The sequence below is a fragment of the Lampris incognitus genome, chromosome 1 (genome assembly GCF_029633865.1).
Source record: "Lampris incognitus isolate fLamInc1 chromosome 1, fLamInc1.hap2, whole genome shotgun sequence".
Taxonomy (NCBI): domain Eukaryota; kingdom Metazoa; phylum Chordata; class Actinopteri; order Lampriformes; family Lampridae; genus Lampris; species Lampris incognitus.
The window spans coordinates 52,608,305-52,621,803 of NC_079211.1; the positions used below are offsets into that span (position 1 = coordinate 52,608,305).

Consider the following 13,499-nt stretch of genomic DNA (forward strand, 5'->3'; position numbering starts at 1 on the left):
TGGACTGTGGGAGGAAACCGGAGCCCCCCGGAGGAAACCCATGCAGACATGGGGACAACATGCAAACTCCACACAGAGGACGACCTGGGATGACCCCCCCCCCCCCAAGGTTGGACTACCCCGGGGCTCGAACCCAGGACCTTCTTGCTGTGAGGCGACCGCGCTAACCGCTGCGCCACCGTGCCGCCTGCTGTTTGACTCAGTAGATCTCTTCATCAGGTTGGGGACTAAGGTGGATTATTGAGTGCAGAGAATCTGACTGAGGTCTAAATCGTGTTGCGGGGAAAGACAGTCTGAAAATAATTCCTACCGTGGATTCTTCCCAAAATCAATCCTTTGGAGAATGTTCCTCAAAAACAAGACTTGAAAACCGCGAGCTAAAAGCTTCCAGTGACTATCAGTGGGCCTGTTTCTGCACCAGTCATCCAGCTATCTGGTCCCAGCGGAGGGAGGGGAAGTGACAAATGAGAGGCGGCTCTCCACAAACAAAGGCAACCCGGGAGTGAGACTGATCGCTCCTTGTTTGACAAGGGGGACGCATTACAGACGAGCCACTGCTCCGTCAAATTGCTCAGAGTTTAATTCTCCCAAGTTAAGATCCATCAGACCAGCTCAACACTGAATTTTTCAAAAGATTCGTTTTTCAGTTCAGACGTTTTACTTTGTGTCATGGTTCAGTGACGTCAGATCCCAGACCCAGAGTGGGCTGTGGTTAGGCAGCTGCAGGAAGGCATGCCGGACAGCCCTGCAGCGTAGGTACTGCACATGAGCCGAATTACAGTCACAATCCGTCGCCTCCCACAGAAGTAAACAGTTGTTCGAGATGGTGAGACACAGTTAACGCCATCTTTTCTCTCATTCCTACTTACACACTTCCTGTCCCTTTGCCACCCTTTTATTTATTTTTTAATTAATTTTATTACTTTATTGATGTCCGCGGGGAAATGCTCCTAGTTACCCATCCTAGCTGGGGGCAGTGGGCAGCCGCCGTGCAGCCCCCGGGGCTAACTCCAGTTCTTCCTGCCATGCCTTGCTCAGGGGCACAGACAGGAGTATTAACCCTAACATCCGTGTCTTTTTGATGGCGGGGGAAACCGGAGCACCCGGAGAAACCCCACCGCAGACACGGGGAGAACATGCAAACTCCACACAGAGGACGACCTGGGATGACCCCCCCCCAAGGTTGGACAATCCCGGGGTTCGAACCTATGACCTTCTTGCTGTGAGGCGACAGCGCTAACCACTGCGCCACCACGTGCCGCGACACGTGCGCCTTTTTCACCCCACCTTCTCTACAGTCTCCTTCTAACCTTCCTCTTTATTTCTCCCTTTGACTGAAAGAACGGGGTGACACCCCCCCCTTCAACCTCAATCCCTCCATCTCTCAATTCAGAATGCTTAATGAGAACAATAAAAGTCTATTTTACATGACATCAATATCCGGTCCTGTAAACAGCTGACTGTCACTGATCTCCCGCCATCAGCTGATCTGTACCCACTGAGATGCACAAAAAAAGGAACTGATTTGCTAAAAGGAGAGAAAAGAAATGACCTTTTATTCACGGGGCTCTCTCTCTCTCTCTCTCTCTCTCTCTCTCTCTCTCTCTCTCTCTCTCTCTCTCTCTCTCTCTCTCTCTCTCTCAGAACGGGGTGATTAGCTGGACCAGTGAGGCGTCCAGTAGATCGATGCGTAGCTCCAGGCCAGAACAACAACCCCTTTCAGATCTCTGGCTGCAGAGACTTAAGGGCTCGCAGGTACGACAGGAATAATCCGTGAATATGTTTAGCGCGCCAGCTTTCTCGCTTTAATCGAAAACACGTGAAAGAAGAAAGATTCCACCGTACCAGAACCCATTGATCCAAAAGGATGTTCTGCTGCACTGACCAGGAAAGAAAAGAAAAGAAAGCATTAGACCCCCCCCCCCCTAATGAAACAGCTCCGAGGATCTGCATGCGAGTGTCCAACATCGCGTCGCCTCGGACGCCCTCCGTCCACACCGAAACCCTCGTGTAAACAAGCCTATCAGCTGCGTGCTCGAGACCCTGAGCATGAACAGCGCCGTTCAGCGGCCGCAGAAGTTCAGCCCGCAACAACGCGCGGCATCGCTTGCGGCCAGTTGGGACACTCCGATAGAAAATAAAGCAGTAAAATCGAGTCTGTCGGTCTCCTCTCACATTTTCCTCAAGTTGTGAATTCCTACAGATAAGTTAAACTAACGACACGTTGAACGGCGGCAATTAATCGACGACGCCTGGGAGTTGATGCAGCCCAAGGAGCTTGTCAACACCCCGAGAGCGGAACGATAGGGAAGCATCCTGAAAGTTCTGAATGATTACAATAGCAGCGGTTAGCGCAGTCGCCTCACAGCAAGAAGGTCCTGGGTTCGAGCCCCGGGGTAGTCCAACCTTGGGGGTCGTCCTCTGTGTGGAGTTTGCATGTTCTCCACGCGTCTGCGTGGGTTTCCTCCGGGTGCTCCGGTTTCCTCCCACAGTCCAAAGACATGTAGGTCAGGTGGATCAGCCGTACTACATTGTCCCTAGAAGTGTGTGTGTGTCCGCCCTGTGATGGACTGGCGGTCTGTCCAGGGTGTCTCCCTGCCTGCCGCCCAATGATTGCTGGGATAGCCTCCAGCCTCCAGCATCCCCACAACCCTGCGAGTAAGATAAGCGGTTTGGATAATGCACGGATGGGTTTTCAAACCAATTTTTAACAACCATAGAGCACAAAACACACACACACACACAAAATAAATAAATAAATGAATAAATAAATCCCTACCCTTCCTGTAAACAAAAGATGGGGAAAAAAAGTCAGCGCAAAGAGTGAAATACAGGCACACTGCACTAACACAGAGTTATATCCTTTAAAAAGGCCTTCTGGCTCACCAGAATGATCACATCCCTATGGTGGCATCAGTGATGTGTCTATGTACTCTAATTAAGGCTGCCAAATTTTCAGAAAGTTCTTGTATCCTTTTCTAAGAGTATATGTGATCTTTTTAAGAGGAATGCAACCATTAATTTCCGAAGACCATCTATCAATGAGGAGAGGGGAATCAGACTTCCATCTCACTGTTCTGCATTCCCTGGCCACACATACGGCGATTTCCATAAGTTTAATTTGGGAATTGGTTGAGGATCTACTGACACTTGTGAAATTCCCCAGTAAGCAAAGCTCAGGATCTAATGGGAAGGTAACTCCTGTGACCTTGGTCAATGTATCACAGAAGTCTTACCAATAAGACCTCACCTTTGTACAAAGCCGGGTACAGTGCAGGAAGGAGCCGACCTCTATACCACATCTGAAGCACATTACTGACGATTCAGGTTTAGATTTATGTGGTTTCTGTGGGATGAGGTACAGCTGATGGAGGAAATTATAGTGCACCAGTCTGTCTTAAGGCATTAATGGTAGCTGACAAACTGCCCTGATATAAATCTGACCAGAGTTGTTCATCAGTTGCTCTGTTCAGATCTGATTCACATCTCGCTCTACATTTGTGCAGACCTGGCTTTGGGCCCTCATTCAGCAGTAAGGAGTACATTTTAGAAATAAATATGTATACATTTCCCTCATGAAGCACCTTCTCCACATCAGTATGTATAGGTGAAGTCATTCCAGGGCCCAGGAAATATATATTCCCTGGGCCTATATGTCTTTTTCTTATATGTATTTTTCTTAGACATATAGTCTAAGAAAAGATATTAACTGAAGATAGCAGAAGAACGTCTTGTTGGGTAAGTCGTACTTCCACTTCAATTGTTCAAAGGACATGAGAAGTCCTTTTTATATAACAATCTTCCAAATGTTGGATCCCTTTATGACGTCAAATCTCGTTGTTTAGAGTCATGGGTATGAATTCATGTTGTCTCAGAGGTGTTTTTGGTGACAGTCCCATTTTCAGTCCAAGACTTCCACGAGTTACAGTTTCTTTCATGGAGTGCAATAAAAATTATTGCACTTCCTGCCAGGAGATTAATGTTATGATTTGTTTGCTCTACTTTGAAACCCTTTATATCAGGATCCTGTTTAATTGCTCCGGCTAGGGGCTCAATAGCCAAGAAAAAGAGTCCTGGAGACAAAGGGCAACCCTGTCGACTCAATCTACTCAAGGGAAATGCTGTCGAGATCTGTCTGTAGTGGTGACTTTGGCCCGGGGTTCTTGGAAACGGGATTTTACCCAATTTATAAACAACTGGCCAAACCCAAACTTGGCCAAGACTTTAAGTAAATATGACCACTCCAGCATATCGAAGGCCTTTTCAGCATCTAGAGCTACAGCTATACTAGGCTCAGTTTTAGAATTTGTTAGGTGGATAATATTAAAGGGCCTACTGGATTTATTAATTGTGGCAAATATTGGCCAAGCCTGTAAGCTAGGGCCTTAGAAATCAATGTATAGTCTGAATTTGAAAATGAAATAGGCCGAAATGAAGAACACTTGAATGGGTCTCTATGTTTGTTTTGTTTTGGGTTTTTTTTGTTGTGAATCACAGTGATTATGGCAGTAGAGGATGATTCAGGGAGACTTTGAGTTTTAGATGCTGAATAATTACATCCATGATGAGGGAGATGTGCAGATCCTTAAATTCTCTGTAAAATTTAGGGGGAAACCACCTTCCCCTGGTGATTTATTAGACTGTAACAAGCCTAGGGCCTTTTCAAATTCTTTCTGTGTGAAGGGAAGATCAAGATTCATTTGGTCTTTTTGGCCAAGTTTGGCCAATTCAGTGGTGGACAGAAATTCGCCAATTTTAGTCAGGTCTTCTAGAAATTCCGATGTATATACATTTGTATAAAACTGTTTAAATGTGCCATTCATTTCAACTGGATTATATGAGACTGAAGCCGTTTCAGTTTGAATTGCATTAATTGTCCTTGAGCTTTCCTCTCTTCTCAGTTGCCAGGACAAAATGTTGTGTGCCTTCGCTCCCAATTCTTAATATCTTTCTTTAGTTCTTACGATTGCTTTTGCAATTCTGTAAGTATGTAATGTATTGTATTTAAGCTTTTTGTTTACCAGTGATTGGTATAATTCCTTGGACCCAGACTGTGGGAACTCCTTTTCCAATTTCAAAATTTCTGCTTCCAGTTCTTCTATTTCTGCCATTTATTTCTTTTTAATACCTTTTGTATAGGAGATTATTTCAGGAATCAGGACCCAGGAACACTTAATTTGTCATTTCATTAAATGAAACGACATATTGCTTCTCCCAGCCAACAGCAGTGCAACACAAAGACAAAAACACATATCCAAAAACTACAAGAACACATACTATATCCAAACTAACACATATGTCCAAACTAACACATGTATATCCACCTCCTCACCTCACCTAGGTCCTCTGTCAGGACGCCCCTCATAGCGTTTTGGTTGCTCATGTTTGTTTTAAGTATGAGGTGCTACTCCACATGCAGTTCTCTGGTTCTCCACTAACTGGAGATTTTGGGCCTTTCCATTGTCAAGATGCGTTGATCACCTGCAAAGTCACGATGTCCCCCAGTCCATATCATCAGTCTGTCGATGAATGCACCGAGGACTACTGTTACCCATAGGAACAACAGGATTTATTATCGAGTTTACTCCTCTAGATCCGCCGTGTTCTGCTCTGTTGTCTCCTGATGTCAACAGGAATACCGCGAGGAGGGTGTGGCTCTTCACCACGCACGGACGGTTATTTGTCATGGAGAGGCTATATTTTGCGCTTCACATGATGCTGGGGCATATGGAGACCAGCCTAGGATGCCCTGAAAGGCCATCTAGGAAAGGTACTACTCCTATATTTAACCCCTCAACCCCCCCCCCCGCATATATCCAAACTAATCCAAACTAAACAAAAAAATAATTGTTCAAGGGAACGAACGCCAGCCATGATGACTGTCGGAACTGCCGGTCTGCATGGGCTATCAGTTAGCTTAGCCTGCCCCGCTTCTGCATCCTGTCAGACCGCCCCCGGTGTTTCCTCTTCGGGCGCAGCTCCGGGCAGGGGCCTTGGTCCTTGGGCCCACAGGATGCAGCAGACCAGGCTCCCTCAGCCGATCCAACACCAGCTCTCCCAGCCAGGCACCAAGATAGAAAGGGTCAAAGGTGAATGATCCGACAGGGTTCTAGATACGAATTCACATTCTAATGTTCTATAATTAGCTGCGTTGATAACAGAAAAAGGTTAATCCTAGTATGAGAGTTATGGGGGCAGGAATAGAAGGAGTAGTCCCTGGTTTGAGGGCGCATTTGTCTCCACACATTCATCCAATTAAAATCTTTCATAAAAGCCAAGGTAGTTTTGGCTGCTTTTGTTTTGGATACTGTCGAGGTTGACTTATCTAGAATAGGATTCAAGCCAAAATTAAAGTGGCCCCCCTACGAGTATATTTTGTCGTCCCCCTGATACCTAGAGAAAGATATCCTGAATAAAGGATTCGTCGTCATAGTTGGGTGTATATAAATCTAAAAGCGTCCAGGGTTCTGAGTAAATCTGACAGTTAACTAATACACGTCGGCCTGATAGGTCAATAATAGTTTCTCCATCTGTTATCATTTATAGTGTTTTTATTTATCAAAATAGCCACTCCACTGGCTTTGGAATTAAAGGATGATGATGATACATGTCCTACCCATTGTCTCCTCAGTGTCTTACGCTCCCGTGTAGTAAGATGGGTTTCTTGTATAAAAGCAACGTCAATTTGCAGTCTTTTCAGGTGTGTCAAGACTCTTCCTTTTAACCGGTCCGTTTAGCCCGTTGACATGAAAGCTAACAAGTTTCACTACCCTAGCCATCAATAATAAGCATAGACATCTATCAAAGTGTTGTGACCTTTGTGACGTCACTGTGGGAGTGAAAATGTGTCTCCTGTAATAAAATAGCAAAAAAACAAACAAACAAACAAACAAACAAATGCGCACATCCTCCCCCTAGTGCCTACTCTTGAACATTCGGCACCATCTACCCTGCTAAACTGGGATGTGCACTTTGCACTTATCAAGTGTGACAAGTCTGGCTGATTCGTAAACATCTAGTCCAGCCCAGGGCTCTTTCTGAAAAGATGAATTACCATATATCATTATCCAATTTTAAATACTGAAAACACCCGTTTCAAAAATTGTTACTATGCAAATTAGTCGGCTTAAGCTGAAACCAATCTATGAAATGTAAACTGAGAGTGCTGTCATCTTATCTACAACGTCTTTAATATAACAAGAGTGACGACGGTTTAAAGCATTGAGACGTGGCAGCTCGTGAGAACTGCGGCTGCCTGTCTGGTCTTCATCCAGCTGTTTTCGTCCGTTATGTTTCTCCTGGAGAGTCACGCAGGAACGTCCACGCCTTCCTTTGGTGTTTTGAAGAAGCTGCTCCTTCCGCCGGGCAGCGTGATCCCCCGTGTTGCGGGATGGGGCAAACGGGATGTCCTTGGCTCTTAGCGCCCTCTTAACTTGGCCGTACTCCTTCCTGCGCTTCACTGAGGTGGCGCCCAGGTGGTGTCCAGGGTCCCATTGTACACGATGGGACCCTGGGCACCACCTTGTTCCCTCTGGACCGCCGAGTAGTGATACGTAGGATTTTGTCCCGCGGTCTTGATATTTGAGCAGTCGTGTCCAGGACAGGTCTCGGTCTCTGGTCTGCAAGTGGATGGAGTGCAGGAGCCCGATGTGCCTGCTCCACTATCAGGGGCTCTGTGAAACACTCTTGTCCCAAGGCGGCTGGGATCCAGCCAGCAAAACAAGTTTACAGGCTCGTTTCCTTCGCAGTGTTCCTGAGGATTAACGACACGTATATAGCTGCGTCAGCTGCAGTTTTCCACTTGGCCAACTTTCTCCATTAAAAAGACATCGTCCTTACTCAACTTGACAACACGAGAGTCCAGCGCCACCAACCGGTCCTCCGCTGCGCCAACACGCTCCTCCGCCTCAGCCACGTGGGAGCTCAGCTTATCCAGCCTAGTGTTCAGTCCAGAGGTAGACTGACTTCTGTGGTTTTAGAATCGAGTTGACTGGAGAGGGCGGATTACAGTTTCTGCTGAAGAACGAGTGAGGGCTCCCGCGCTGCCGCCATTATGCGAGCTTCTTGGCCGCCAGTCCTGCTAAGTTTTCTCTGCAGATGTCGGGATTTGCTCAAAAGCTGACTTTAGGTGTTTGTTCCTGGGTCTCGGGGGCATACTGCAGCTGTCTGCCCTAATTAAAAGTGGGTTTGGGTGTTTATTATAAAGGTTTTGAAATGAATTTGTTTCGAGAGTCCCTGGGCTAGCCTCTGTAAACTACTAATAAGACCCACTGGCCGATCGACTAGAGGTTCTGACCCTTTAGTCGAACGGTTAGTGATGTTGCCTTGTGGTGCAGTACACCCGTGTCGAATCCCGCACCGAGCGAGAAAATAGCTCGGTTACACCTCTAACTAGCTTTGCTGCATCACGTGACCCCCTCAACAAACTGTATTGTTACAACGAATGAGTTCTCTGCATTTAACCCGTCCTATTGTATAGGAGCAGTGGGCAGCTGCAGCACCCGGGGACCAACTCCAGCTCTTCTTTCCACTGCCTTGCTCAGGGGCACAGACAGGAGTATTAACCCTAACATGCATGTCTTTTTGACGGTGGGGGAAACCGGAGCACCCGGAGGAAACCCACACAGACACGGGGAGAACATGCGCCTCCACACAGAAAGGACCTGGGACGCCCTGGGGTTCGAACCCAGGACCTTCTTGCTGTGAGGCAACAGCGCTAACCACCGGGCCACCGTGTCGCCCGGTGGCTTAAAGGAGATGTTTCATGCTCCAGGAACCCTGGAGGAGCAGAGTGTGACACATGAGTTTGAGATACCTCCATGATGTATCATGGAGGTATCAATTAGAGGGTAATTGGGAGAGAAGAAAGAGATTGATGGAAGACTCTGGAGGGGACTTTCAGAGAAACATTTACATCAAAGTTTGCTCCACTAGGCAATGATTTTATTTTATTTTTGAAATATTCAACACAACAGAAGAACTAATGCAAAGTTATGGCATAATGGAGAGAAAGGTAGTCGAGAAATAGTGTTAGATGTAGCTGGAGGGATTTCATGTCCTTATGCAGTTTTCCATTGAGCCAAAGTGACTTTATTGGTCTATTAATGACAGCGTGGTGCTGTGTTGAAGTAGTGGCCAGACACACCACACACCAATACGAACCTAAACTAGTGACTTATTTCTGTTTTCTCATTGTAATTAGACAAATTCTATTGTTTATTCTGTGTGTGTGGGTGTGTGTGCAGTGTTATATTGCTGCAGGTAGAGTTACATAACTTGTGATTGGTGGAGCTGAGTGCAGGCTTCATGCTGGTACTGTATTACTTCTGGTTGACTGAAGTGACTAATTTCTCTGCAACCAAAATCCTGCGACCAAGCCCCAGAAAAACAGCTGTGTGGAAGTAGTGATGAAAATTAGCATCAGGTTTTAAAAATGAATTGCAGCATCGCACAAGTAAATAATATGCATAAGCATATTATTTACTTGTGGTCATATTCAGTGCATCGATATACATAAAAGCTAACGTACACCACTGACTTACAAATGAAGGAATGTGTGTTTGCAAGGTTTCAAGCGCCGTTTCAAATTTTTGAAAGAGTTTTTTAAAGAGTCATGATGGCCTCAACATATCAACAAGTTGATGCATCACTGAAATATTATAGCTTCTCGTGTTTATTATGCATTACATCAGATCTATCACTTTAGCCTGAGGGCCTTAGCCTTATGATTCTTCCACTTTTTGGGATTTTAAGTAGGTGTCAGAAAAGTTACTACAAGTATAACTGGCCTGTGGCGGCCAAATGTTCATAGCAACGTCACATTTTGGTCCTTCAATGTCGGCTCTGTCCATCACTGTGAAGCAGAATTCACCAAGTGTTGAATTTTTCACCCAGTAATAGGGAACATGAGCTTGGTTTAACATGTTGTGAACCAGGTTAGTTTTACCCTACTGTTGCATCACACTGCTCAGCCTCCCTGGTAAAGTCAAGTCTAGGGTGCAGGGAAGGAGGTTCTGACCGACTGTCGATCCTCAGATCCAGGAGTAACCATGCGGATTCTGTCCTGGCCGTGGAACAACGGACAACTCTTTACCCTTGCAGAAGTTCTGAGGGAAGCATGGGAGTCTGACCAGCCAGTCTGCATGTGTTTTGTGGACTTGGAGAAGGCTTACGACCGTGTACCCCGGGGCACTCTGTGGGGGGTACTGCGGGAGTATGGGGGACCAGGGCAGTTGCTACAAGCCATCCGGTCCTTGTATAACCAAAGTGAGAGCTGCGTCCGCATTCTCAGCAAAGTCAACCACGTTTTCGGGGGATGTTGGACTCCGCCAAGGTTGTCCCTTGTTTCCGATTCTGTTTGTGATATTCATGGACAGGATCTCAAGGCGCAGCCAAGGCGAGGAGTGTGTCCATTTTGGGAACCTCAGAATTGCATCTCTGCTCTTCGCAGATGATGTGGTTTTCTTGTCTTCATCAGAACGCGACCTCCAGCATGCACTGGGGCGGTTTACAGCTGAGTGTGAAATGGCCGAGATGAGAGTCAGCACCTCCAAGTCTGAGGCCATGGTTCTCTACCAGAAAATGGTGGATTGCTTCTTCCGGGTTGGGGATGAGTTGTTGCCTCAAGTGAAGGAGTTCAAGTATCTCGGGGTCTTGTTCACGAGTGAGGGAAGGATGGAGCGGGAGATTGACAGGCGGATTGGTGCAGCACCAGGAGTAATGCGGACGTTGTACCGGACTGCTGTGGTGAAGAGGGAGCTGAGCTGGAAGGCAAAGCTTTCAATTTACCAGTCAGTCTTCGTTCCAACCCTCACCTATGGTCATGAGCTTTGGGCAGTGACCGAAAGGGTGAGCTCGCGGATACAAGCAGCTGAAATGAGTTTCCTCCATAGGGTGTCTGGGCTCAGCCTTAGAGATAAGGCGAGGAGCTCGGACATCCGGAGGGAGCTCGGAGTAGAGCCGCTGCTCCTTTGCATCGAAAGGAGCCAGTTGAGGTGGTTCGGGCATCTGATTAGGATGCTTCATGGGTACCTTCCTTTGGAGGTTTTCTGGGCACTTCCAACTGGAAGGAGAGCCTGGGGTAGACCCAGAACTCGCTCTTCTGCATACCTCGGTTGTAATGAGTGGTTATTTGAGTTACTGTTGCCTTTCTGTCAGCTCGAACCAGTCTGGCCATTCTCCTCTGACCTCTGGCATCAACCAGGCATTTTCGCCCACAGAACTGCCGCTCACTGAATATTTTCTCTTTTTTGGACCATTCTCTGTAAAACCTAGAGAGGGTTGTGCGTGAAAATCCCAGTAGATCAGCAGTTTCTGAAATACTCAGACCAGCCCGTCTGGCACCAACAACCATGCCACGTTCAAAGACACTTAAATCACCTTTCTCCCCCATTCTGATGCTCGGTTTGAACTGTAGCAGATCGTCTTGACCATGTCTACATGCCTCAATGCATTGAGTTGCTGCCATGCGATTGGCTGATTAGGAATTTGCGTTAACAAGCAGTTGGACAGCTGTGCCTAATAAAGTGGCCGGTGAGTGTATATACAGCCTGTATTTTACACAAGAAATTGTCTAAGCTTGGTGTCCAATTATCCTCACATGTCTTTGTTGTAGATAAACCCCTGGAAGTGGACCTAAGGACCACAAAGCCATCACCAAACAGGCTTAAAAGACCTCTGAATATCATTCTTATGAAGACAATCCAGCATGGGTGATGCACATTTCCTTCAGGATTTGATTGATGAAGCTCTTGTCAAAAGGATGGTATGCAACCTTGTTTCCCATCGAAGTCGGCAGCCATGGTTTTCCAGCAACATCACTGCGCTATTTCCTACAGAAGATGGGATAGGAACCCAGACAACTGAGGCAGGCCATTGGTGAGATAGCCATGGTAGCTGAGACCAGCTCAAGATGGTTGTGTTTGATGAGAGCCCGCAGTTGGAACCCTTCTGCAGGTGAAGGCTAATTTGGTCTTTGCTGCCCCACTCAGGCGAGGAGTACAGACAAAGTGGTGAAATGCTTGTGACCCTGAGATACCTGCTGAAGATGCAGAAGTGCTCACCTCAATGCGAATGTCCTGACCACCCTTCCAACAAGGAATGCCATCAAGAGATAGATAGATAGATAGATAGATAGAAAGATAGATAGATAATTTTATTAGCCACATGACCAAGGCTGGTGGTATTTGTTTTTCTATCTCTTGATGGTATTCCTTGTTGGAAGGGTGGTCAGGACATTTGCACCCTTCCAACAAGAAGTATGCTCTGACCACCCTTCCACCAAGAAATACCACGAAGCGGAAGGAGTGTGCTCTGACCACCCTTGCACCAAGGAATACCACCAAGCGTAAGGAGTATGCTCTGACCACCCCTCCACCAAGGAATACCACCAAGCGGAGTAACTTGCACCATCTTAAGTACCTCCTGCAGTTTCTGCTTGTAGTGAAGCACCTCTGATGTTTGTTTGGTTTTTTTTTCATGTATTGAGTTCAAGTGGAAATTGTCAGAAATTTTGGCTCCAGTTTAAACATGATTTCCAAGAGGAAACTCAAAAAGACTGTCTGGCTAGCTTTGCTCTGAAGAGCGAATAACCAGAGCTTATTGTGCTGGTGGTCGGTTTGGGTAGAAGACATTGTTCGTTGAAGGCAGAAAACAGGTGACTTTCATAGACCTGTGCATTTAGATGATTGCCATATCACCAGAAATCAAACGAAGGTGCTGAGGATGAACATGTTGTCACCCTGCCTCCACTATCTTTCGCCTGCTGGCTGATTTGTTCCAGGTGTGGCAATGACTGGCAAGTCACTCTGCTGTGATGCAAGGGAGGAAAAACAATGGAGCCCAGTTATGTTTTCCAGCTGCACGCAGCCACACAAGTCCAAGTGGCTGAGCTTTGTCTCGCAAAATGCTTTGATTGCAAAGCAGGTCGACTGGCAATGTCTGCATGTAGAATAAATATTTTGTGGTCAACACCCAGTTAAAACCGAGATTACTGAAATAAACTTCAACAGTACTTGTAGAATATGTGCTATATGTACTAAATGTGCTAATGTATCAAGAATTGCATGATTAAAGAAATCGCCTTTTGATTTATTGAAATATTCAATTACTATTTCTGTAAAAGTATCCAATTTTAGGTACTCTAATTTTTTAACTAATTTTAGTTTTGGCAATTCTCCATTTGTGTGTAGTATAAAATGAGCATTCTTTCTCTGACTGATACTTTTAACATCAGAATCAGAGTCCGCTTTATTGGTCAAGTGTGCCTATGCACACAAGGAATTTAACTCCGGTTCACAGAAGCTTCCAGCACTTGCAGACTCACACAAAAAAGAAAACAAACAACAAACAATAACAGGACATTGGAGGCAAGCATATATGCACAACTAGTATGTCACTACTGTACAGAGTTTTGTTCATCCATCCATCCATCATCCAAACCTCTTATCCTGTTCTCAGGGTCGCGGGGATGCTGCAGCCTATCCCAGCAGTCAATGGGC

General features: G+C 46.2%; 1 protein-coding gene across 1 annotated transcript in view; it reads right to left on the reverse strand.

The window, feature by feature from the left end:
- aff2 (AF4/FMR2 family, member 2) overlaps nt 1-13,499 on the reverse strand; it is a 238,501-nt gene that overhangs the window by 92,472 nt on the left and 132,530 nt on the right. The window lies entirely within an intron of this gene.